The sequence below is a fragment of the Leiobunum rupestre genome, chromosome 8 (assembly GCF_980474605.1).
Source record: "Leiobunum rupestre chromosome 8, qqLeiRupe1.1.hap1, whole genome shotgun sequence".
NCBI classification, from domain to species: Eukaryota; Metazoa; Arthropoda; class Arachnida; order Opiliones; family Sclerosomatidae; genus Leiobunum; species Leiobunum rupestre.
Window position 1 is genome coordinate 22198774 of NC_143391.1, and position 5653 is coordinate 22204426.

Genomic DNA, 5653 nt, shown 5'->3' on the forward strand with positions numbered 1-5653 from the left:
AATTCTTATGTTTCATTGCTCGAAATTTCTCCATTGGGCTCCATTTTAAAAAGATACGATTTATTTATTTTATCTAAAAAGAGAGGGCGCGCTATGCTTGATTCGGGAGAGCACGCGCTCGTGTTGGAAATAAAAGCAAACGACGAATCTCTACAAAGTATGCGAGGGTGGTAGTATAGGCTAAAGCTAACGGTCAATGTTCTAATTACATTAAATATTTCTTGGTATGACAAATAAATATTAATTTCGGTGATTTACAGGAGGTATTGTCGAAACAGCTATCGTCTAATTGATAACTGGGATAGTGGTCGGCGTGGGATGCTTCAAAGAGGATAAAGAAGAAATCTATGACAACAATATTTTTAGGGAGCGTCTTAGGCAAGACTAATCTTTACCACCTGCGGGCACCCCTCTGTGTCCTATGATGGATCACCCATCCCGGAAGGCTCCAGAAAGAAATAACTCTAGGATGAGCGAGATCGCCGGGTCAGCGACGTGTCTCACTCGTTCTATCCTACCGTACGAAGCAACCTCAATGGGCATCACCCTCGAAGGCTGGATGCCGTTTGATTCCATCGGCGTAGCAAAAACCCATCGGCCAGCCTCGGCTGGAACGGACAGGTGTCGTTCGATTTCGAAGAGCTTTCTCTGATAATAATGACAAGAAATAAATGGTCGATTCGCCCGAACCCTTCGTAACAATTCCTTCCCTAAACGTTCCAGCATCCAAGCCAATTTCTTTTCCATTTTGAGTCTAGTTTATTAAAGCATTTCATGACTGTGGAGTGCCTTCCCCCTACCCAAACCCCTCTTCTAGAAAATCGCCTTTCAATTTCGAAGCCTTGGATAATTAAGCTATCGTTCGCTTATAGAGGCCAATAAATTTAATAGCGGTTGAGATTATACTAAAGTACAGAGTTAACACGTCACGGACCTATTTTTCAAAGACATTCTACAAAAGCCAGCCTTGGGGTGTCTGAAAATATTTTATAAAATGGGAGTCCCTTTTTTATAGCACTCCTAATATAGATTAATTTCATAAAGAAGGTCGTAGGGTCAACGCTGATTTTTTTTAGGAGAGGAATTATTTTAAATCGGCTAAAATAGCCAAATTTAAGCTGGTGGGTAGTATCATCCGTGGAATTGTAAATGATAAGCGAGAGGTCAAGGAAAATTTTCGAACTCGTAAGAATTTCTAAGACTCTTTTTGGTTGAAAGAATAATTAAATGGCGATTAAAAACGGCTAATATATCTCCCGATGCGTGGCTAATTTCCCCGAACCCCAAATGATTATTAGCGAAAAATTTGAAACTTTACGGTAATATATTACGTTGGCGGCGGAGACACGGATCTCTGATGGCGACTTGTTTTAACAAAGATTAATGGATGACATTAATGGCTATCGTGACAGCGCAAATTAGCGAAAGGAAAAAGCTCCCTTTTTACGCTTAAGAATTTATTTTCCATATTCTATTCTCATCTCCGTTGCCCCGTAAAAACAGCGCTTCCGAATGTGCAGCCTCTGTTTCGACGATTCCGCCTAGACGCCAAGATAGCCCACGATCGTACCGAAGTATCTTCTCCTCTTAAGTCCTTTTCACACGAGCCAACTTTTTGACCCAACTAGATAGTCAACTTGAGTTGAGTCAACTAGTTGGTTCGTGTGAATAAAAGTTCGATGAGTTGATCCACCAATAAAGTAGGCGAAAAAAATGGATCACTGATCCATTTTTGCTGACTCAGCATTTTGATTTCAAAAGTTGGATCGTGTGAAAACGTCTTTACTTGATAAAAGAAAGAAATATTACACGAGGAAAAGTGGATGGGCGTGGTTTTTCTTCGGGGAATCGCAAACAGGGTGCATACATAGTTGCCCTAATCTATAAGCATTCTACACTCTTAAAACAAAAGGTGTATTTTCTTGTCCCATATTTAACACCTTAACAGGTTTATAAAGGATGTTATTCTACACATTAAAAAGCAGTTTTCCTGCTAGGGTGTTTATTTACACTGTTTGGGATGCTTAGGTCCTCCGTTTTGGTTACTTTTTTATACAGTTTGTGGTATAAACCTATTCCCTTCAGGGTACAAGACTACTCCTTTTAGGGTACCAAACGACTCCCTTCAGGGTGCTACAATACTCCATTTAAAGTGTTAAAATACTCCTTTTAGGGTACTAAACTACTGCCTTAAGGGAGCTACACCCTTACGAGGTGTTAAATCACTCAATTTACGTGGTAATATAACACCCTTTATACACCTTTTCAAGTTTTTAATTTGGGACAATAAAAATCCCTTTAGATCGTTTAAATTAACATTAAAGAGTGTTTTTTTACAGATATTACACCCTTAATATACCATTAAAACACCCTTTTTTTTAAGAGTGTACATTTGAAAACGGTACCACGCTTTTGGTGGTGAACTGGATTAAGATACTGAGACTAAATTAATGAAAACCAGGCCTAGATATCCTAGGGAAAGTGAAGTTTGAGAAATGATCGAAAACACGTTTAAATCTAGCATGATAGAGATATACATATAGTGGTCAGCGCTTTTAACGAATAAGCAAACCCCAGCAAGGTAAGAGGGATATCACGACAAATTCAGCCCTAAAGTGGGTTGTGTAAAGAAAAAATCCGGGTAATGGTTGTGACGCATATTTTGAACTCTCATTAACTTCTGTCAGTTTTCTTCGTCGGTAAAGACGTTTAACTTAAAACGAAGACGTCGAGAGAGCTCGCTCGGGCAATTCCTTTCTTAACGCGCCAGCGGAATGGAACATCTGGGATGGGCATTTCCCTTCTGCACCAGTTAAACAACAACGACGATGGTCGAAATCGAGGTTGTCAATGATGGCCTTTAAAACGCCAACTAGCGCGATTTGCGTTACCAGAAGTAGATAATTTATCTTTCGAGAGAAGTATCCAGCTGATGTAATTGGCAGATTAAAAAAAATACTTTTCAGAAGAAAAATAGTGTATAGGGGTGCCCAAATTTTCAATTTAGAAGCTCGACATTTTGAAGGTTGAGATAGTCATTTGATATAGTGATTTTCTAAACTATTACATAAATCAGCAAATATCCATTCGCTTACATTAGGTGTAATATGAGTTGTAATATAGTCATACTGTAGAGTCTATTAATATTTAGTTATTAAACTGCAATTATTTTAAACTTGTCTCTAAAGTAGTATAAACTATTTCCGTAAGTTTGTGGCTTATTATAATGTTTAACACTCTTTTTATCTTCCTACGTAGTGTATTTTTACATTATTTTATCGTTATGCGGCACATTATCAGCCGAGGGGTCGGACATTTACCAAAATCCCGTACACTTTGTCTAAAATCGCAAAATCTTTTAACTCTCGCTATGGTAAATTAACATTGAAATTCCAAAATCACTTCAAAAAGTAATGATAAAATCTTCAAAATCTCTACGAAATCCCGAAATCCCGTACAAAATAATGGCAAGTGTCCAACCCCTCGTTATCAGCCGTTGCTTTCAAAAATCGTCCCATCTACATTAGAAGAAGTTACTTCCGGAAATCTCTGGTAATACAAAAAATAACCAAAAATATTCGACGAATTAATCTTAAATAACAATGTAAAAGTTAGGACACGTTCCTTCCGAGAAATAGGAAACTTTATACGGAAGGGAAAAAAATTTTAAAAGCTTAGAGTTATCCACCTGCCAATTTTAATTTGGACCAGTCGAGTTAAAAGACCAACCTCTTCTTTATTTTATCCTTAAAAAAGCTGATACGAAACGAACTTCTTTGGTCTATAAAAGAAAAGGCAAGGGACCCAGCTTAAAAAAAACTTGGATTCTAGCGAGATTTTTTCCAAAAGCCATTTCTGGCTCTCTTATATGTGTGCGCGCAGTTACAATTCCTTCTAAAAGTCAGTCCTTGTCGGAAACCCCTTTCCCGCAGTGGGATTGGCCATTACCACGAAACAGGTAAGTCTTCGGCTCAGTGGAGAACCTCGACGAGACCCGTGAAGGTACAAACCGTACCCTCTAAGCGAAATTAAATAGAGGATCCAGCTAACGCAATTTCGCCAATAGGTCTTACGCCCCCGCGAGTGGCGTAGAACCCAGCCATCCCAACCTCCTTTTACGAGCGCTGCCTTCTAAGAAATTCCAATTAAAAATATAAGGAGGGGGGTTTGAGGCGATGGGTCCCTCCCGAGATGCGATTAAAGCGAGTTAATTACCAACCTTATTTGGCGCGCAAAGTCTCCCAGAGCGGGAGTATTATGTCGGGGTGTTTCTTTGTGAAGACAAGCGGAAAAACAGTTTTTTCTTCTCTCTGTCTCTCTCTCTCTCTCTCTCTCTCTCTCTAGAGCCTAGCCTACCATCCACTCTTACAATCTCCGTTGTCCCCCGGTCTTTACCAAAAACGCCTATTTCAGGCTCCCGAAAACTTCAAAGACAATAGCTTTTCAAATAAAAGAACAAAAAAAAACTTTTAAAAGCTTTTTTCCCCCGCAACTTTATAGAGGAATAGCCCTAGAAACTTATTGACTTTTAGACCAGCGTGTGTTGGCTTTCTGATAAGATGATACAAAAGCGTAGACGACGTATTAAAGCCGAAAAATATAAGATATTTAGTAAATATATCTTTCGGGTTAGGCAATAGATACGTCTAATTCCTGATTACAGCCATTTACAAAGGGGAATTTCTTATATTCGGGGCAAAACCTTTACGGGATACAATTCGCGATCAAAGGACCCTGGAGATTCGCGCTAGAGAAAGTACCGCGCAATTTAACATGTTTGTACTTCTCATTGAGGTTGGCGCTTTTTGTTTCAAAACAGAGTTTGAAGCCCCGGTAATTGCTATCAGACAATACGGGAGTTCTACGTTCGAACATCCTCAGTTTGCCAAGCGTGTTTACGAAGCATTATCAGGAAAAACAGGCTTTCTATAGAAAGTAAACCACCAGCGCTTCTGGGGTTGTAGTTCAGTTCGCAGCCAACCGCGCTGGTCAATGTTTTGCTTTATTAGGAGCTATATTTTCTTTGGTTCTATTCGTTGGGGCGAATCCCCTCGGGGTGTGTTTGCATCTTGCCCTTTCTTTTTCGGTGGCCCTTAATCATCGATATTTATATAGAGACCCGGATAATGACATTTCCCGGCATGTTTCTCTTATCAGAGATAAGTCGTGCTCGATCCTGCCAAAGCTGGTTGTATACGAAAGTACAAAAACTATTCTTCCACCATCTTTTGGACAAACGAATTAAAGATCTCCCGTCCGTATCCCTCGGAACTTCCGACATATCTCTACCCAAACCGCACTGCCACCGAACTGTGGTAGCGTCTATACCAGTAACCACCGTATTTGAAAGCGAAGACGGCTCCTACCGCGTTTACTTCGTGTTCACCGAACTGTCTACTAACAGCGAGGAGCGCGGTTTCGATTGGGGAAATAGGGGTCAAAGGGTAAATATTTGTAGGAATCAGGCTCTTTAGCTCGACGCGGTGAGCACACTTTGCGGCTTCCCAAACTCATTAGTGGTAGGTCAGACAAAGTCAACGAAACGAATATTTATCCTTAATTAATAGCCCAATTTCATTGATTTTTCAATAAAAATAATCATTGTTTAATTAGTAGGGTTATTGCCGGTTCACCGCGAGAATACGGTACTCGT